The sequence below is a fragment of the Desmodus rotundus genome, chromosome X (assembly GCF_022682495.2).
Source record: "Desmodus rotundus isolate HL8 chromosome X, HLdesRot8A.1, whole genome shotgun sequence".
NCBI classification, from domain to species: Eukaryota; Metazoa; Chordata; class Mammalia; order Chiroptera; family Phyllostomidae; genus Desmodus; species Desmodus rotundus.
In genome coordinates this window covers 15,279,315-15,301,701 of record NC_071400.1, presented here as the reverse complement: position 1 = coordinate 15,301,701, position 22,387 = coordinate 15,279,315, and the positions used below count along the sequence as shown (strand labels likewise).

The following is a 22,387-nucleotide window of genomic DNA, read 5'->3' as shown; positions in this document are numbered from 1 at the left end:
TCAGTTTTTCAGGTCTGGTAATTTAGTTATCAACTCTTCATCTATGGTCTCTCCTCAAATCTCTATCTATTCATCTTCTGAAACTTCTATTAGCTATATGTGAGAGCTCATTCTCTCCTTCATGACTCACTACCTTTCTTTCCTAATTCCATTTTTTTAATCTCCTATGTAGAATCTGAGTACTTCACTGATCCCCTCTCTAGTTGGGTGTAGGCTATTGTTTGATTTGTTTTTGTTCCATTGCCCCATCCACATATTTATTTATATTATATGTGGCATATTAAAATTACATATGTATGTACACATACATATTCACATGCACATATATATACACATTTGTACAATATTTATTATTTGTTTCATCTTTTGTAATATGTCTGCTATTTTTCACAATGTGCTGTTCATACTTTATGGATTCTATTCCTTCCTTTATCCTATTGAACATCATGAAGATACTTATGTTCAAGTGTCTTTCATATTGCTTTATGATACAACTTTCCTGGGATATAAATTACCTTGTTTATTGTTGCCACCGACTCTCCCTGCAGTGGTTTATTTCACTTCTTGCTCTGGAAATTTGACTGTGGGCTCACCTTCAGCAGGAGAATGATTTTCTGTAGAAGTTCCATGTGAACCCTGGATAGTAGAGTTATCTTTATCCATAGTTTTGTGTTCTTTCTATGATAGTGCTCTATGAGTTTCACTGGATCCACGTCAGTTTGTTCTTTTTTAAAGAAGTATTTATTTAATTTATTGTTAGAGAGAGGGGAAGGGAGAAAGAGAGGAACAGAAACATCAATGTGTGGTTGCCTCTCATGCACCCCCTACCAGGGACCAGGCCTGCAACCCAGGCATGTACCCTGACTGGGAATCAAACCAGTGATCCTTTGGTTCACAGGCCGGCACTCAATCCACTGAGCCACACCAACCAGGGCAGTTTTTTCTTTTAATTTTGCAGCTTTTTAGTACAAATTCAGATGTGGGTTTCCAATTTCTTACACTCTTGGCCCAGAATTAACACTCTGCCTATATTCTGCATCACTAGACCTTGAGCCCTCATGTATCATGAACTGAACAGGACTTCCTGGCTTGTAGCTTTATGCAGGAAGCTCAGGGCTCTGTACCAGGGTTGTGGTGTCAACTGAAGCCCCAGGGTATATAGTCAGTCCTGATACCCTTGGCCATGTAGCTTCAACTGTTGCATTTTGCTTTGGCTTTGAATAATTGTTTTGTTTCTATCACCTGGAGATTTTCCTTTTGGCTTTTGAATTGTATGTTGTTACAAACTTAAGCTAATATTTTATCCAGTAATTCTGTGTTTTTATGGAAGAATGGAGTTTCTGCAATACCTTAGTTCAACACATTGACTGGAAGTTCCTATTCAATTTTTACTTCCACCATAGCACTACAATAGCTTTTACTAAGATCATCTACAGCCTACGTATCATTACATCCAATGCCTGCTTCTCAGTCATTACTTTATACAACCTTTTGGCAGCATTTTACTGCTCTCTTCTTGACACTCTTCCACAAGCTCCTCTGATATGCATTCTCTTGGTTTTCCTCCTATGTAGATTTGACTGCTCTTTCACAGTCTCCTTCTTGAGCCCCTTTTCCTCTTACTGACCAGTTGAGTTCCTTAAGATTTTGCCTTATGCCCTCTAATTTTCTCTCTTAATCCCCTCTTTCTAGGTATGTACTCTTCATTCATCCATTCAATAAATGTTCTTTGAGCATTTACTGTGTGCCTGGCTGGGTTGCAGGTATACAGAAGTAAACAAGGCAGATGTGATCGTGCTCACATAGAAACTATAGTCTAATGAAGAGTCAGATAGTAAACAAATAACATAAATATGTAGTTATAGATTGTGATCACTGCTATGAAGCAAAAGGACAGGATGTTATTCAAGAGTAATACAGGAGAAGCTAATTGAGACCGGAAGGTCAAGGAGGGCCTCTAAAAGGAGATGACATTTTGCTGACTCTTGAAATATGATATGGATCTAGCCTCATGAATAGTGCAGGAAATAACTAACTTTTCTACTATAACAACTCTAAAAAATCTGCACTGCTTTTTTTTTTTAATCCTCACCCGAGGATATGTTTACTGATTTTAGAGAAAGGGGAAGAGGGAGGGAGGGAGGAAGGAAGGGAGAAAGAGAGGGAGAGAGAGAGAGAGAGACATTGATGTGAGAGAAAAGCATTGATCAGTTGACTCTCATAAACATCCTGACCAAGGATTGAACCCACAACCTAGGTATGTGCCCTGACTGGGAATCAAACCCACAACCTTTTGGTGCATGAGACAATGCTGCAATCAACTGAATGATCTGGCCAAAGCTCTCCACTGCTTTTGATGGGCTTCAGGACATGATACCCAACATATGGCACTTCGACATATTAACATTTTAAGCTGAAGGAGAGAAAACAGCAGAAGCAGGAAGGTCACCCCAATTTTCCCTCTTCCTCTACCCTGAAACAGGTCATAAAACCCTCATATGTGAGAAGTGCATCTCCCTCCCCTAACAGAGGAAATGAACACCATGATGTCTGAAGACAAAGGGACACTGAAACGAACTGAAAAGAATGCTAAAATGCAGTCCTTGCTAAGTTTCCCCCAGTTTACTGCTCTTACCTCATACTCCTTGGCCTTTCATGTCTACAGACTACACATCCTTGTCATCAAACCTAGCACAAAAATATTCAGGTCTATGTTGTTTCTCCTGGTCTTCATTTCCTTATAAAGACTCTCATGTCACATGAAACTTGTATTACATAAATTTGTATGTTTTTCTCCTGTTAATTTGTCTTTGTTTAATTTTAAGATCCAGTCGGGCATGCTAAGAGGGTTGGGGAAAAATTCTTCCTCCCCTGTACTTTCCTCAGCTCAGGTAGCTCCTCTGAATTCTAGATACAGATTGTTCTACCCAAATATCACTCAGGACCTCAAACAAAACAAACCCAAAATTGAACTCATCTCCCCAAACTGCTTCCTCTTCTATTATCCTATGTGGCTATTAAGGTTGTTTGTTATATCCTACTCCCTTCTGGATTCATCCACCATTTCAAATAAACCAGAAACTTGGACATTATCCTGAATTCTTCCCTGTCCCACCTACATTCAAGGAGTAACCAAGCACTGCAGGTGCTACCTTCTTACATCTTTTCTAAATTCCCATTGTTGCCCTGACTGGTGTGGCTCAGTGGATTGGGCATCATCCTATAAATGAAAGCGTTGCAGGTTCAATTCCCGGTCAGGGCATATGCATGGGTTGGTTGCATGCCAGGTCCGCAGTTGGGGGCATGTGAGAGGCAACTGATTGATGTTTCTCTCCCTTTCTTTCTCCCTCCCTTCCCCTCTCTCTAAAGATAAATAAATAAAATCTTTAAAAAATAAATTCCTATTGTTAAGACTGTCCCTGATTTCTATTTCATTTCTTTCCTGAATTTCACCATAGCCTCCTCTATGGCCTATGATGAAATTGCTCTGCTCACTGCTACAATGCAATTCTAACAGACAAATCTGATCATGTCGTGCCTCGTTACAAGTCTCAGTTGCTGTCCACTTATAAGCCCTTCATTGTCTGGCCTCAGACTTCCCTGCTACCCTTACCTCTGGCCACTGTCCCTCTGACACACTGTATTTCAGCCATACGAAAGTATTCACCTTCCCCAAAACACACCTTCCTGTGCTTTAGCCACTATGACTGCTGTACCTTTGAAAATTCTATTGCCTCCCATTCAGCAAACTCTTCAAGATTTATCTCAGGCACCATCTCCTCTGGGAAACCTTCCCTGACAATCCCCTTGTAAAGACACAGTTTCCTCTTCTCTGCTCCATAGCACCCTGTACATATAGCTATTATGGCATTTATAACATTCATTTCTGTCTAATTATCTGTCATGCCTATAGTAAACTCTCTGAGGCAGGGACTAGAACTTCATCTCTGGATCCCCACATCTAGACAGATAGGGGCTCAGTAAATGATAGCTTCATGGCTAAATGAATTAGCTAATTATCCCTTTCTCTGTTTAGAAAGCAGGCAGTAGACATCTAGAACAAGAAAATGTAGGACAGGTCCAGTCTGTCGTGATAAGAGTAAATTCATGTACAATGTATGTTCGTGGTAAGAGTAAATTCATGTGCAATGCATGTTAAAGTGTGGCCATGTCTTAACTATAAACAGTAGAACTATAGTTCAGGCACTGAACTGTAAGCCAGGGATTATTGCCTCCTTGTGAAAGGCAAAGTCAAATCAGTTTCATAATCAGATTAGTCCATATTTTAGCCATATTCTGATATTAAAAAAATTCTTTACAAAATATCCAATACTTTAAGATTTTACAGAGCCCTTTTACAACCATCGTCTTATTTGATCTCCATGAAAACTACTGATATAGCCAGAGTAGGTTTCAATCAGCTCCATTTTACAGAACAGAAAACTGTTTCTCACCAACATCATGCAACAAATCTATTTATTAATCAGTTTACGTCCTACCTCATCACAAAGAGGAATTTCAGTTGGTTACCAAAACAAGTGCAGGATAATAAGACTGAAAACAAAGAAAAAACATTGAAGGGAAGGAAGAGGAACCAGCCAGTACAGGACGCCACCAGGATTTCAAACCCAAAGTTTCAGATTCCTAGTACAATTACCTTTCAGCCCCATAAGGCTGCATCCAAAAGATTTTGAACCACTGGGTGGTGATTGGCAAGAGTTCTGTTTGCATTTTTAAAAAGCAGCAACAATTTTGACCTCATAAAGCAAGTAGCCCAGTATCTATTAGAATAATCTCCCATCAAATGTAAGCACTGAAAATTAAATCCAAACTTGAATTACTGCAATTATCTTGCTTGGACTAGAAACCTAATCATACAACAGAAAGAGGCAAGGTGAAATGAGCTGAGACCACAAAGAAAATTGGTCCATGAGAGTGCAGGGACCTGGGTTTGCTTTTCCAAGCTACATGTATACTGAAACATTAATTAGATCAAGAGGTGACTTGGTTTCAGAGGTAAACTAATTCAATTTTGATCACATCACATTTTACAGACATCTGCCTGAACCTAGATTTTGTTGAGAGTTTAAACAATAATGTGGCCTTACGTGGATCCTATGACTCAACCAGAATCACAGTTACCATTTTCCTAAGTGTTTCACTGAAATTGAAAATGACAATACCTATAAAAGCTCTCTAGTGCTGACATTTCCGAGTCTCTTTACCAGCACAAACAAAATTAGAAAATGGAAAATATAGCCTTTCTCACCCTGTACTTTCTTCACTGGGTATAAAATTGAAAGGTAGACTGTATTCTAGCATCATGACCAAATAGGATGATAATGACAAGAGAGTGATAATAATAATAGCAGCTATTTTTCTGAACATGTACTCTGGGTCAGACACTGTTGTAAACACTTTAAAGTATGTTAACTTATTCAATTCTCATAGCAACCCTATGAGGGAGGAACTATTATTATGTCCAGGTTATAGATGTGCAAAACAAAGTACAGGGAGATTAAAACATTTGCCGGGGTTCATACAGCTAACAAGTGCTGGAACCTGTACAATCCTGCTAAACACAGATATGCAAATAATGCTAATTTATAGCTATTTGCTCAGAAAAATTATATATTTTTGTGGATCGTTTCTGACCTTTTTCCTACTTGCTCTTGCATTTTTTGTTTGTTTGCTGCTTATATTATTGCCAAATTAACATTCCAGTAGTAGGGTCTCAGGGTAAGTTAAGATACTGCTAAACTTGTAGAAAGTTGTATGAATTTCAAGAAGTGTGAGTACTTCTCAGTTTTTCCCCTGGATGCTCATTGCAGTGATTCCTACCATACTTTGTAGCTTTGACATCACCTTTTCACATGTATACAGCTACCCCTGATGTTGCCATGGAGATTTAGATCAAAGCCACCATCAGGGGGGCTGATTTGCATATTCTGTTGATTAGCAGGGGTACTTGCTAATAATCCCTGTCAAATGCTGCCATCCACTGCCATGACTAATATCATGTGTTAGTGATATATGGCATTCATGAATGTTAGGAACTGATCCTCTCAGGTTGTTTAACACTTCAGTTCTGTTTGGTAACAGCTTAATTAAACCTCAAATTTAAATAAAAAGGTCAATAGAAAAATAAAATCAAATCTTTTAGGAAATTAGTTTATGAGAAGGGAAAGTAGAATTCACTGCTAGGAGGAAGAGCAAAGAGTATAATAATAATACAAAGGTGGGCAAAAATAGGTTTACAGTTCCAATGTAAATAATACAAATAAATAAAACAATAATCAATAATTCAATAATAACACAAGAATAAACTCACAACTTATAAACCTACTTTTGCCCACCCCTGCATAATACAACATAAATGATCATTTCTGTCTGGGTATTCAGGAGTTGATCATCCTGACCAACTAACCATTTATTAAGAGTCTTCTTTGTGTCTGGCAGTGTGCTAGGTGTTTTTTGTATGCATTACTTCATTTCATTTTCACAATAATCATATAAGGCCTGCAGAGGACAGGTTGAATCACATGCCCAAATTAATGCAGCTATCAAGTGATACTCTCTGAACAAAGCTGGACCACCCAAATGTGTCTGAATCCTTCCAAACCACTGGACTGGGACTGTATGTGAAGCTTATTTTCCATACAATATCTTGATTCTCTAGAGAACAGAAAGAGGGCCAATGAAGAGAAGCTGGAAGGAAACAGATTAGAGCTCACTTTGATGAAACCACTTCTAACAATTGGGGCTATCTGAAAATAGACAGAATGGATTATCTTGGGAGATAGTACGTCCCCTGTCACTGGAAGTGTTCACATAGAGGTTGTGGGGTCCATACAGACCTGCTAAATATCAGGTATTGTAGAATGAATGAATCATCATGTATCCCTTTGCCAAAGATCCAACATAAAGACCACCAGAGAAACCTGCTGGTCATAAAAATCTGGGCATGTGAAACATGCTGAGTAAGAGAAAGTATGCCCTTGACAGAGTCTCAGCGTGGCTCAAAAGGGGAGAGTCACAGAACAGTACTTACAGGGTTTTAGGGGCTGGGGTTGGAAAGTAGTTTTAGGGCAGAATTTTAAAATACGGTCCTCAAAAATTCAAGTCAGAATTTGTAAACTACTAGGTAAGTTGCTGGGATAGTCAGTGCTCGTATCCTCGGTACACATGAGCCACGTGGAGTTACTCTTAAAACAGTCCAAGCTAAGAAAAAGTAAGACACAAAGAAACTGTAACAGACAATAGGAGACTAAGACAAGGTTATTAAGTGCAATGTGCTACCCTGGAACAGAACAAGGACATTAGTGGAAAAAATGGTGAAGCCTGAATAAAGTCTAAGGTTTAGTTGATAGTAATGTACCAGTGTCGGTTTCTTAATTTTGACAAATATACTAGCTGGCAGGGGCCATCTAGTCTGGATAGGGTGTCTATTTAATGTGAACTATGGGAAAATAAGTAATGGGATTTGATGGGGTTGAAAAAGATGTATCTGAAATAAGACCTATTTTTCACTCACTGTTTTCCTCCAATTTTATAATTTCCTAAGTTAAGGGGGCCACTTTGAGTACATGGATGACACTGCATCAACAGGGTGGTGAGAAGACAGCTGCTGAATCTGCAGGGAAAAGCATGGACACTCTCCGTCACTGCTAACAGAAAAGCAACAAGTAAAAACAAGGGATACAGCTCCCTGAATCTCACAATCAGAATACACAGGTCAAGAACAAACTCCTTTATGTCTCATTGAATCAGAAACAGCACTCTTGTTCTTCCTAAGCCATACTGTGAGATTTCTCAGCATTAAGACTGCCAGCACCAGACATTATGAATTTCAAGTCTTTACCTTTTGGAGGAGCCGGCTACAGATGGTGTTTGTGATTGCAGCAGAGAAAATGTCATTTAGGGGAAAGGGTATTGATAATATAATGGCTTCTTTTCTAACTAAGGATATTTGGCACACAGTTCCAGTGATTTACTTCTACTTGCCCAGGAAGCTTGAAGCCCATTTTCTCCTCCCTGCAAAGATACTGATATTGTTGGTAGTGGGCAAAGCATGAATTTGCCTCTGGAAAATATGGACCAGACATTGCAATTAGGCAGCATTTGTTATGGTTTTGCACGTGATAATTAGAAACAGTATTTAGTTGTGTCCAAGATAAGCTGTCATTTCCACTTTTGAAACTACAGGCTTGATGGAATGATGAAAACAAGAATCCTGGGTTTGAGTCTCAGTTCCCCTACCAAATAGACTTGGGGCTTTAGAAAAACTCTGTCTTAGCCCTGGCTGGTATGACTCAGTGGACTGAGCACCAGCCTGTGAACCACAGGGTCACCAGTTTGATTCCCAGGCAGGGCACATGCCTGGGTTGTGGGCCAGGTCCCCAATAGGGGGTATGTGAGGGTCAACCACACATCGATGTTTCTCTCCCTCTCTTTTTCCCTCCCTAACCCTCTGTCTAAAAATGAAATAAATAATCTTAAAAAAATAAAAACCTCTTACACTTGGGGCTGCTATTTCCTTGTCTATAAAATAAGAGATCCATGTACAAGAAAGCTCCTTGAATTTAATCAATCCACTACTAATCCGTAACACAGTGACCATGGCAGTTTATCACAAAGCCATGGAGTTATTTGTCCATTATATTCAGTTGTTCCATCATATTGAAAAAGTCATGCAGTACAGGAAGGACAGGTGTCTGCATATGCAAAGGACCAGTGTTTGGCACCTATAGTATTTGCTATTATTCTTTTTTATTCCAGACAGCCCAGGCCAGGGCTTGCTCAGGAGATGGGAGACCAAATGCTGCCTTATTGGAATGTCTGGTCCTTATTTTTCAAAGGCAAATTCATGCTTTGCCCACTACCAACAATATCAGTGAGCACGCCCTCCACTTAATGCCGAAGATAGTTGGCCATGTGGCAGAGTGGTGAAGACCATGGGCTCTGCAACTAAAAATAGCTGTGAATCTTGATTCGACAGCATGTTAGATGTGTGACCTTAGCATGCCAATTAACCTCTCTGTTTCTGAGTTTCCTCAGCTCTGAGATGAAAATAATGACAGTTCTGACTTCCTGGGGTAATTGTGAGAATTAACTGGGTTAATGTTTGTAAAGAGCTTAGCATGTACTTGTCATATATTACATACACAATAAACTGTAGAACCTCCCATCTACTGTAAAGTAATTGAAGTGACTGATATTTAGTGGAGACCTCCAGTGGTATCCCATCTCCTGACCAAGCCCTGGCCTGGGCTGTCTGGAATAAAAAAGAATAATAGCAAATACCATAGGTGCCAAACACTGGTCCTTTGCATGTGTAAACACCGGTCCTTCAGATGTATTAATTTAAGCCTGCTGATGAGGTGGGCACTATTATTATTCCTAATTTTTGGATGAAAAATTTGGAAATTAAGCAACTTGCCCAAGTGGCAGCTTGTATATATCAGAGGCAGGATTGGACCTCAAATAGTCAGGTCCAAGTCCCTGTTTTTAACACTGTGCTTTGCTGCTATAATAGACTATCTTTGTTAAGTGCCACACTCATAACAAACCTTATCTCTAATCCTTAGGTAATGCTGCAAGGTAGGTACTGTGTTTATCTCAATTTTTACAGATGTGGAAAGTGAGGTTCAGAAAGACTAAGGAACTTGCCCAACATTAGAGGGCTACAGAATGCTAGAGTCTGTCTCTGTGTCCTGTCTGTCTATTCTACCTACATTGCCTCTTAGCAAAAAGAAGATTCACATTTTGTTTTGTTTTGTTCTTAACTCAGAGGCATTCTAGTGGGAGTTGCAGGCAAATTTTACTCAGCATCAAATTTCTGGATGCATTGAATAACTACAACACCAACATTCTCTCTGGGAAATAATCACAGCACTCCCATTATTAGTGAGGCACAGGAACAACAGAACAGCCTTCACTGAAGGCCCCCTGGTGCTAATCCAGGCCTCACAGGCATGGGGGAGATCTGCAGATCTCTCCTGCAAGATTTTCTTATATAAATGGAAAGAGTTACTGAAGCACATAAAGAAAGCTTTCATATGAAATTCAAATTTGTTCAACCTTCCTGAGAATGACTCTTAAGTGAACAGAATAACATTCTGACTAAAGCCCATAATCACATCTCTTTTTACGTGATGAAATAAAATGAGGTGCTTGGAAGAAATAAATGCGAAACAAATTCATCCTATTTAATTCTATAGGAAAATAGTTCTTCTAGATCTACCCTAGAATTACTAAGATATCAAGGAGGCCAATACCTTTTTTTGTGATCCACTAAGAAAATATACCTCGTAAAATGTAAAATGAAGCTAATAATGAATATTTCTTTGTCCTTAGATTCTTGGAAGTTTAGCCCACCAAATATATTCCAAAAGGCACTACAGTGAACAACAAAGGGTTGTAAAAATATATAAGTTCTGTGATTTTTATGCTTTTCTCATTGGATATTATTATACTTTCATACAACTTATTATTTCAATTTTGTGTAAAAAAAAAAGTCTCCCAAATTCAACAACGTTTTGAGACTAAACATGAAACAGAAGAAAGACTGGAAAACTTACATTTTATATATAACACTGACTTTTACTTGCCCAGTATTTTAATATCATATTATCCCTTCCAAAGCCACATTTAGCAAAATGTGCAAATTCATACTGTGCTCACGATCCTTATAGCAACATATTTACATTAAATAAAAGTGCTTTAAGATTCATAATCCAGTATGCAATGGCTTATTTGCTTATACTCCACTCTAAGCTGATACAATTTTTACAGTTTTCCTGTTCTGGGTCTGTGGGTTATAACTCCAGGTTCTCCAAAGTTTCAGAATGGAATCAATCTCTCATCTAGCATTTAAATGTGAGCAGACAGAGAAAACAATGTTCCCTTTTCCCATTCCTAAATACTCCATTCCTGGAGTCATAGCCCCTAGACTCTTCAAAGACCTTTCATTGAAAATTTAACATAGCCCTTGACAGGTAGTTCAGTTGGTTAGACCATTGTCCCGATAGGTGAAGGTTGAGGGTTCAGTCCCCCAAGAATCAACCAATGAATGAATAAGTGGGACAACAAATCAATGTTTCTCTCTCCCTTTCTCTCTTTCTGTCTCTCTCCCTCCCTTCTTCTCTCCCTAAAATTAATAAATAAAAGTTAAAAAAAGAAAATTTATCATAAATAAACTTTGACCTCCAAGCTGAAGTCTGGGTTTAACCAGGCCATATGTACAATTATTGCTTAATCAAATATGCAGATAATTTTGGAATATTATGTGGTTGGTGTATATTTTACTAACATTTTATTGAGTGCTATTACTTCTGCAATAGTGGTGCTCAAGCCCAAGTCTAAGATGTGGTGATAAACAAAACTGAGACAGTATAAATTAGAATGCCTCCACACTTCTGGTCTTTACAAATGAGTAGGAGATGATGGTCCTTTGCTGCTGGAGAAGGGGAAGGAAAGTTGAGAGAGACAACACCCTTCACTCAACCCTAGGAGCACAGTGCAGGGAGGGCAGGGATAATAACAGAGGGAAACCCCACAGGTACTCAAGACCTTGAGTGTACTGAGTACCTTCTGTTGACCCCTTATTGCTGTGATGGGCAAGAGGTAAAAGAGAGAACACCCTCTCCTGCCAAGGTTACAGGAACAGAGCCTGCTGAAATATGAGGTTAAGGAAGGAGAAGAGAAACAACTCCCCAGCTACTCAGCTTGAAAGTCCTGCTAAAGAGAAGTTGTGATCTTGCTCTTAAATAAGGTGAAACCTACAGTGAATTGAACGTTAACTAAAGCAACAAAAGCAAAGCTCAGATCCAGATCAAACAGTAGATTGATCCCAAACCAAATACTAATGGCCTAGTAGAAGAAAAGGTATTCCCATGTTTGGACAGTGATGTAATTTACCTCAATTTCTGTTATTTTATACATAGTGACTTGTATTCAAACAGAATTATACAAACAAAACAACAGACTTACAAAAAGGAAAGAAAATAAGACACATTCTCAGGATGTCAAGCATCTATAGAACCCGTCCCAGAGATGCCCTAGATGAATGAATGGATATAGAATTTTGGCACCAGCATGGAAACTACAGAGAAATATGGAAAAGTTAGAAGTGAAATGTTGAGTATCAGAAATAATGAATTTGTTTTAAGCAATTATCAGTTGACTAGATATTGCAGATAATGGAATCTGTGACTTGGAAATGTGGGAATAGAAAGTATCTTGAAAAACCAGAAAGAAATAAAAAAGTAAAAAATTGGAATGGAGTATCTAATATCTGTGGGACAATTGCAAACCATCTGACATGAATAATTGGAGTCTCTGGAGGAGAAAAAAGAGAAACGAGCAGAAAAAATATCTGAACGGATAATTGCTAATGATTTTTCAAAATTTGTTAAAGACACCATCTGAAATATCCAAGAAACTCATAAAATACCAAAGAGGATTAATTAAACAAACACCCAGCTATGGATATCATAGTCAAAGTACTAAAAAATGAACATAAAGAGACAATCTTGAAAGCATTCAGAGAAAACAAACACTTCATACAGTGCAACATTGATAAGAATAACATATAAACTTCTCATCAGGAACTATGAGGGACAGAAGACAATGGAATACCACTTCATCTGCTGAAAGAAAAATAAAAGTTGTCAAACCTGAATTACATATTCAGGAAAAATTATTCTTTAAAGATGAAAGTGAAATAATGAAATTTGCAGGAAAGCAAAGCTTAAAGAATTAAAAAAGTTTTTATTTTTTAAAGGTTTTAAATTTATTTTTATTTTTAGAGAGAGAGGAAGGGAGGGAGAAAGAGAGGGAGAGAAACATCAATGTGTGGTTGCCTCTCAGGTGCCCCCTACTAGGGACATGGCCCACAACCCAGGTATGTGCCCTAATGAGGAATCGAACTGGCGACCCTTTGGTTCACAGGCTGGCACTCAATCCACTGAGTCACACCAGCCAGGGGAGCTTAAAGAACTTCTATCCAGCAGATATATACTACAAGAAATGCTCAAAAAAAAAGTCTTTACAGCAAAGTAAAATTATACTATATAGAAATATAATTGTACAGGAAGAAATAAAAAAGCACCAGAAGGAGTAAATTTATTGACAATTATGAAGGGTCATTATTTAAAAATACCGTCTGTGCATGTTTATGTGTATAGAAATCACATCAAAGTCTATTTGCTGTTTAGAGTAAAAATAATATAACAATGGGGTTTATAACACATATAGAATAAAATATATGTGAAAACAATCACAAAGGTTGTGAGTGGCATAATTAAAAGAATAATGCTGCAAATGTCTTCTTTGTTTGTAAGTAATAGAATATATATTGAAAGTTACAGCACCCTGGACTGGTTGCTCAGTTAGTTGGAGCATTGTCCCATACACCAAAATGTTGTGGGTTCAATTCCTGGTCAGGGAACATACCTAGGTTGTGGGTTCGACCACCTGTTGGGACGTGTACAGGAGGCAACCTATCGATGTTTCTCTGTCACATCAATGTCTCTCTTTCTCTCTCTCTCCCTTCCCCTCTTTCTAAAAAATCAATAAACATATCCTTGGGTGAAGATTAAAGAAAAGAAAGTTGATAAAGATGCATATTGTAATCTTGTGAAACTGCTAAAAATAATACAAGTGATGTAGATAAGATTGGACAAACAGAAATCAAGCCCCAAAATATCGATAATTCTGATAAACATAAATAGTCTAAAAGCCTTAAATAAAAGGCAGAATTTGGAGACTGGAAGAAAAACAAAGACTCGATTATATATTATTTATGAGAAACACACTTTAAACATAGACACCAAATGAACATCAAAGGATGGAAAATATATATATTGCAAACACTAAGCCCAACAAAGATGGTGTGGCTATACTACTATCAGATAAGGTAGACCTCATGGTAGTGAATACTACCAGAGATGAAAAAGGAAATTTTATAATTACAAAACGGTCCTTCATCAACAATATAAATTCATATATGTGTTTGTGGCTACTAACAAAGGTACTGGGTACTTGAAGCAAAAATTGATAGCAATACAATATAGATATATCCATAATCATGGTTTGAGGTTTCAATATTCATCTCTAAGGGATTGATAGAATGTTTAGACAAAATATTAGAATGTAGAATTGAACAACACTATTAATCAATTTGACCCAATATAAATTTATAGAACGGTACATGAACCAATAACAGGAAACACATTCTTCTCAAGGGCACATGGAATATTCTTCAAGTAGACTATTAGTTCAGCCATAACACAAGTTTAAATATATTTCTTTTTTTTTTATTTTATCAGCTCCTCTTTTCTTTTTTTTTAATTTTAATTTTTATTGTTATTCAATTACAGTTGTGTGCCTTTTCTCCCCATCCCTCCACCCCACCCCTAAATACATTTCTAAGGGACCAAATCAAACAGAATATGTTATCTGAGTATAAAAACATCAAATTTGAAAACAATATCAAGAATATAAATAGACCATCCCCCCAAATTTGGAAATTAAATACCATAAACTTAAATAAGCCATGAGTAAAGATAAATCTAAGAGGGAATTTAAAAAACACTTTGAATTCAATGATAATTAAAGTACAACATATCAAAAATGAAATAAATCTAAAGCAGCACTTATAGGGAAATTTATAACTATAAATGCCTTTACTCAAAAAGAACATAGTTATAAAATGAATGATTTGCATTCCCACTTTAAGAAACTAGAAAAATAATGAACTAAATTACAAATGAAGTAGGAGAAAGGACATAATAAAAATGAGAAAATAATCAATGACATAAAAAACAGATAAACATAGTCTATCTTTTCTTTGAAAAGATTAATAAACATTGAAATCACTAGCAAGACAGATGAAAAAGATAAAAATACAAAATATTAATATACAATAGTAAATGACAATGAGAACATTACTGAAGATGCTACAGACATTAAATGGATAAGGAGAGGCTATGGTGAAGAACTTACTAGTAAGACAAAAAACCTAGTAAAATATAGGCGAAATGCTTGGACAGATACTTCAATAAAGAAGACATACAAATAGCTACCTAAGCACATGAAAAATTACTTAACATCATGAGTCATCAGACATATGCAAATGAAAACCAAAATGTTATGCTACTATAAACATACCAGAATCGGTAGAATGAAAAGAACTGACAACCCCAAATGTTGGGGATTATGTGGAACCCTCAGAGTTCTCATTGGTGGAGTGTAAAATGATGGGAAGTTGTTCAGCAGTGGCTTAGAAGTTAAACTTACATAACCTTATGACCCAAGAAGTTCACTGTTAGGTGTCTGTTCCCCTCCAAAATTAAAATGTTAGGTCCACAAAAATTTTATAAACATTGTTTATAGAAGCTTTACTCATTGTAGCTCAAACCTGTAAACTGTCTGGGTGTCTCCCTGACGAGAGAACAGGAAAACAACTGTCATATTCATACAATAGAATACTACTCAGCAATAGAATGCAATGACTTACTGATGCACACAGGCTTATTATGGGTTAACTTCAAAAACATTGCTCTGGTTGAAAGAACTCAGACACAAAGAAAAAGCACATATAATAATGTCTCCATTTATAGGAAATTCTAAAATAAGGAAAACTACCCTATGATGATTAAAATAATTTCAGTGGTTGCTTCTGGCACTAGAGGGATATTGACTAGGAAGGGGAATAGGGAACTTTCCATGGTGATGAAAATTTCCTATATTTCAAATATGGATTATATGAGTATATGCATTTTTCAAAACCGATCAGTGTCTGCTTAAGATCTGGGCACTTTAGCCCTGGCTGGTGTAGCTCAGTGGATTGAGCATGGGATGTGAACCAAAGGGTTGCCGGTTTGATTCCCAGTCAGGGCACATGCTTGGGTTGGGGGCCAGGTCCCCAACAAGGGGCGTGTGAGAGGCAACCATACATTGACATTTCTCTTCCTCTGTTTCTCCCACCCTTCACCTCTCTCTAAAAATAAATAAATAAAATCTTTAAAAAATAAATTCATTAAGATCTGAACACTTTAACGTATGTAAATTGTACCTAAATAGCATAAATAAATAAATAAATAAAACCTTAAAAAGTAATATACATTCAGCTACTTGTATGTTGATATGGGAGGCTGGTAGGGAAGGACAACAATGAAGACTGGGAGGAGAGGAATTAGTAGAGAATACTTCCAGGAGGAGTTCTATAAGTGACATATGTGTAGTCTTCCTGTTCCAGAATCATATGGAGTACTTGTTAAAATGTATATTCTTGGGCTCCAAACAAATCAGCTGGGAATTTCCAATTTTAACCGGTTTCACAGAGGATACTGATGGCACACACTAAAGTTTGGAAACAGCTGGGTTACAAAATTTTTAGCCCAGAATGAAGAATTTTTCAATATAGAAATAGTATAGTTAGACAACACTGAAGCTAATGCTTGAAATGTGATTTTGGATATTTTCATGAGTTATGAATGTTATGAGTCAGCTTTCATAAGTCTATAAAATCAGATTATTTTATTTTCTTGAGATGATTTGACATTGTAATGTTTACTTGGATGTCTGAAATTGAGCATCTGACAGAAACTGTAACTTTAACTGATGTTCTAAATTTTCCTCTGTTAGATGAATTGTCAATTATTTATTCTTGTAAAAATGTTTAAGAAAAGTGAACAATGGTGCATAAAACAATAGTTTTGCTTCTATTAAGCATAAAGCATTTGTAGAATTGATATTGGAACATAAAGACTCCTGCCTGGGCTTGATAGTAACCAGACTACCAGCCTCTTACATTGAAATTTTAAATATATAAAGATCTTGCAATCAGAACAGTAACAGCCAATCAATGAACCAATATTTGCTCAAAATCTATTATATCTTGGACCTGTTTCAAAGGCTGGTTCCAATGTTCATTAACTGGGTGAACTCTGTCTCATTTTTTCACCTCTCTGAGCCTCAGTTCCCTCAGTAGTAAAATTACGAAGATATTCACCTACCTTCCAGGATTATTGTAAGTCCTACCTGTAGAGTATCTATGCTGGGGACTGGCCTGTAGTTGATGCTTAACAAATGGTAGCTGTTTCTCACACAGTTTAACCATTAATGTGATTATTTAAGCATCTACTTCTTAATGATAAGGAGCAAAGAAACTTTTGACCAAGAAAAGGATCAAGTGGACGATATACTCAGAGAATGAAATGTTACAAAAAGGAAAAGAAAGGAACCTGATGTCTTGTCTGTGGGTTCATCTTTCCTTGTCTTTGGACTGTTAAGATCTATAGGACACGGTTATGTGGTGATGTAGCGGGAACAGGACAAAAAAGTCTGCTTGAGTTGCTTCTATACTATATAGTCTATGTTTTATTCAGTACTGTACATGCCTGCAACATAGTAGGTTCTCACTGCATATTTATTGAGTGAAAGAAAGGGGGCAAAAATAATCTTCACACCTTGGATATAGTCCAGCCTAGCTCAGTAATTGTGAACTTGATGAGTTTTGCTCTCTATGTTGCCATACTACTGTGTAGCAGTGGTTAACTAAAGTCATGGAACCCTCAGAACTCAATCAATAGGGGTTTTTCCCCATAAGTGGCATTTTTAGTTACTATTTTTATTAGTCCTATGCTATTGATTATGGTAGGTAAATGGGAGTATTGATTATGGGCATTGCCTCCCAGGAAATTACAATCCAGTAAAGGAAATGAGCACAAAGCTCAATACAATACAAGGGAGTTTAGAATGAGTGTCATATGATTGGGTTAGTTAGTAAGTAACATCAGAGTTCTAGAGGAGATATAATCTTATTTGGTTGGGGGAGGAGAGAGGAAAGGCATCTCAGAGGATATCAACCAGTCTGACTCACATTTAAGTCCCTGGTTAAATTACACCTCCTCAATGAGGCCGTCCCAAATCTAGCCAGCAGAAGGCATCTATCCTAGTCCTGTTCCCCTGTGGCTTTTTATATTTCCATTACAGCACTCATCACAGTGTGTCTGGTATTAGCTAGCTGGGCAACCAGACTGTGCCTTCCTGAAAGGCAGCACCTATGGCTCTTTCATCTTGGCACCTCCCTCAGTGTGTAGTACATCACAGAGAGGGCACTGCATAGAGTACTCACTAATGAATTGGACTAATTCCTCTAGGTGTAATGGAGGCAGCTGGATAGACTGAAGTAGCTCTCTTAGGGAAGGAAGGAGAAAGGTATGTTGAGCCAGATTGCTGTAGGCTTGGCTTATGAAGTCAACCACACCCTGTACCCAACTGGCTGGCATTCAGTGAAGCCAGTAAAGGTTTTTTTTTTGTTTTTTGTTTTTATTTTTTAAATTAAATTTATTTTTTAAAATTTTTATTCAGTTACAATTGTCTGCATTTTCTCCATATCCCTCCACCCCACCCCAGCCAGTCCCACCTCCCAAAGGTTTTTTATATAGGGAAGGGACATGATGAAAGGCATTTGGAGACCTGATCATATTCCATTAAATACTAGCTAGTGTTAGAGCTGGAAAAATATCCTCTTACTCAACTATGCCATTAGGTCTCAGTGGAAAAATTAATAAATGAATATTACAAAGAATGCCAGAGTATTTGGTCTTTACAGAGATGCATGTATGTAACTATCCAAAGAAAGAGTTCTAGTAAACATCTGCAACTCGGACTCCTCTGGAGCCCTAGTATATGCCTAAATAATACCCATCTTGTCATGCAAGGAAGGGCTCCTGTATCATAACTTGGTTGTCTAAGAACATAGTAAAGTACAGAGTATGTTTGGAAAGAGTCGATATTTGGACATTGCAGGTCCACATTGAACTAGGCATAGGGAATTGGTATAGGTAAAGAATTGGAGTTTGGGGTCCAAGAAACATGTGTAAACCCTCTTCAATATGTAAATGGCCATGCCTGTTATTTACAAATCCCTTTGAGTAAGATTTTTAAAAAGTTCTATTTTAGAAGGCAAGTGTCATGTCATCTCACATAACAGCTGCTAAGTTTTAAGAAATACTAATAACTTATTCAGAAAGTTCCAAAACAAAGTAAGCAGATTTAAAGATAACCAACCATTTTTAACATTCTCACAAATGAGGCACTATTATATTAAAACATATTTTACCAAGCCCTGGTAAGACGATTCCTTCTGTACAGAATGTAGATATTATGTTTTCATTTGGTATAAAAAAATTCAGACTTTCAAATGGATAGATTAAAGAGTAATCTTTTAAATGTGTATATTATAAACAAATTCTTTGTTTTTAAAAAACACTCACAAAAAGACTCCTTTCCTTACTACATGTCCCATGCAGATTTCAAATGAGACTTGATTTACATATAACTTTCTGGAGACAATTTAATTTTATAAAGACACAGTTGTTCTGTGGATTGCTTACACTTTCAGGCCATGCCCAGTGGCACTGTTGGAATGAAAACAAAAGTAATGGCATATTCATCTCTCTCCCACTGGCCAAGGGAAACTTATAGAACCTCTTCTATCTAAGATGTATTTCCTTCCTGTGGAAGAGCTTAGATGCTGGGATGAATTGTCTTACTGGCCAAGATCTCTTCCCTTCCAAATAGTATTGACAATTCCAAATCTCCAGTTTTGAAAGCAAATGGCAAACGGCCAATACACACTTCCACTATACATTCTAAAGACACAATTTGAAGAGAGTCTTTCTGGTCGGTTTTATAAGATCAGCTTAGATTGTTTAATTATGTCCAAAGCAAATATATTGGAACAGTTTTGAATGTTCTATGCAGCTATTGTGGATACATTCACTCACTCAACAAATACTGAGTATCTACTAAGCCCCCGGCCCAAGTGACAATTAGAAGTGCATATTATGAGAAGGTGCCATGAGGCACTGCCCAGGTGACAATGGCCTCAGTGCTTGGAATGAGTGATCTATGGGAACAGCTGGAAGTACACATCTGCATCCCCCCCAAAATGGACTAAGTGATTATTAATAAAAGAAACAATAAATATATCATTTCCTAATTATCTTTCAATAAGAAAATTAACTTATTTCCTAAAGTTCCCAAAGAGGGAAATCTGCCTTCATGTGTTCTAAATTTTGAACACTCTTAAGTCAATATGACATCTGGACTATTAGGGAGGCCACTGAATAGGCGGCCCATAGCCAGCCAGAAACAGAGAAAAACATAAAGGGACCTTGAAAAGCTGAAGAAGTAGTCACGACAAACACAAAGCAGCAGCACAGCAAGGACAAAAACACTTAGGGAAGTAAGTGGGTGAGCAAAAACAGGTTGGCTAGAAACAAGACTAAAAGGATAGGATAAAGAAATGCAATTCGTTAATTTATATAAGCATTACCTTGAGGGTTTCAAGGCTGTGAGGGGTTACACAGAGCACAGCTACTGTCTGTACTTCAGCTTCCCTCTGGACCAAAGAACAGGCACCAGAATTAACTGGAGGAGGTGGGATTTATGGTGAATGCACCTGCTTTGAGAGTTGAAATGAAATCTTTAGGGAGCTTCTCAGTGCAGTGACTGGGACAATCTATCTGTACACCTGGGGTGAAGTATTTTTCTGTCTAAAGGCAAAGAGATAAACTACCTGACCTTTCTTGGGACTCGCCCTTCTTTGGTTGCATAATCCTTTCCTCTGGTCTCATTTACACTGTGCTACCATGGACTCAGAGTTTACACTATCTTGCATCAGGTATTTTTATCAATCACATTCTTTTCAAAAAGAAATTCCAGTCACTGTCAATCTGTCCCATAGTTTGCATTCACTTCTGCAAAGGGGCTCACTTTGCCATGAACATGCATGTACTTAAAAACAGACACGTCTATTTAGAACATTTCATCAATCTATCTAGAAGTGCCTTGTAAGCATAAAATTGGTTGGTGCTTAAATCTAACCAAAGAGCTTAGATCATTTCCAATTAATGGATGCTCATGTTAATGCAATAATTGGTGACAATTTCCTGTGTCACAGACTTTATTCAGCAAAGAATTAATGTACATGTTCCACTGAAATACTTTAAAAGCAGAGCAACGACTTTAAGTGTTTCCACTACATGTACCATACCATGAAATAAGGGGCATAGAGTCTGTAGTCTGTTCCTTAAAGGATGATTATAAGCTGTCTCCCATCTGACAGGTGGAAACTTTGCTGGGCTCCTTAGAGGCAAGAGTTGTGAATGTCAAAAAATGAAATGCTGAACCCACCTCAAGAACTCTATGATTTTCATCACTAATAATTGCTCTTGATTCCCTCCCTGACCATTGAAATGAGTTTTTTTTTTTCCCCTCCTTTTCACGGGGAGATCAATTGAAACTAACCAAGTAGACAATGCCTGTGGAACATGACAGATCAAGCGGAGCCTTAATTTGCAGACGCTCCGGGACCACTCCAAGTACTCCAAAAGATCCTGCCAAGTACTCAGAAGGGAAAGCCTATTAATACCAGGTAATTCCATGATTAAGCACATGCTACTCAGCAGTTTCAGGATAGGGGAAAGGATTTTGAAGAAACAAAATTGAAAAAGTAATCACTTACTTGGGCAAAATGTTCTAGCAAAATAAAACATTCACAGGGGTTAGCACTCTCTGAGACCCTTTCTCTGAGAACATTTGCTATGTTCAAGTGCAAAGGGTTTCACTTAGCTTGATGAGGTTACTTCATTCAGATAATACACAGATTGGCAAACAGTTTCCCCAAGAAATAGGTGTCATTTTACATTTAGGTACATGGTAAAATTTCTCATCCAAAAGTAGACCCTGGAATCATTTTGACCCTCCAAAAGAATCCCTATCTTGCTATTTTCAGAGGCTTGAAAGTGGCCGCTCTTACAACCTTCTCTCATTTTGTTTTTGCCTGTGAGCCGGAGGCTCTTGGGCGTTGGTCCTATTAGCTATCTGCCGCATCTCCCTGGCCGCCATGGAGGAACGGATCCTCTTCTTGTTTCGCTTAGACATTCTGGAGTGCCTAGCTTCTGTGATTTCCCTGTAGACACACCTAATAAGATTCTCAGAATTAATGTGTAATTGTGTCCACCTTTCCTTAGTTCTCTATTGTCTTCCCTTTCTTTCCTTTTGCTAAGCTTTAAGCAAAATACATTTAAAGCCAAATTATAATCATTTATTCTCTTTTCTCCCTTTAGAAATTCAAATGAATGTTTTGTGCTGTATGCATAGAGTAAATGCAGACATGGAGGGAGGAAATCTCTTTCGAGCCAGCCAGTGATGCGTTTCTCTAAACACATCTCGGGCTTTAAGTAGACAGACATACTCATTCACTCTTCTATAACAATTAATATCCAAAATTCCTCTTAGGAAAAAAAAAACAAAGGAAGCATTTTTCAAAGACTCTATGCTCAACAGCCACACACCATGGAGTATGAGG

The 22,387-nt window shown here is 37.5% G+C and overlaps 1 protein-coding gene across 7 annotated transcripts in view; it reads right to left on the bottom strand.

The window, feature by feature from the left end:
- The window catches only part of FGF13 (fibroblast growth factor 13), a 579,899-nt gene that overhangs the window by 80,882 nt on the left and 476,630 nt on the right, over positions 1-22,387 (bottom strand). The gene's annotated exons all lie outside the window — the stretch shown is intronic.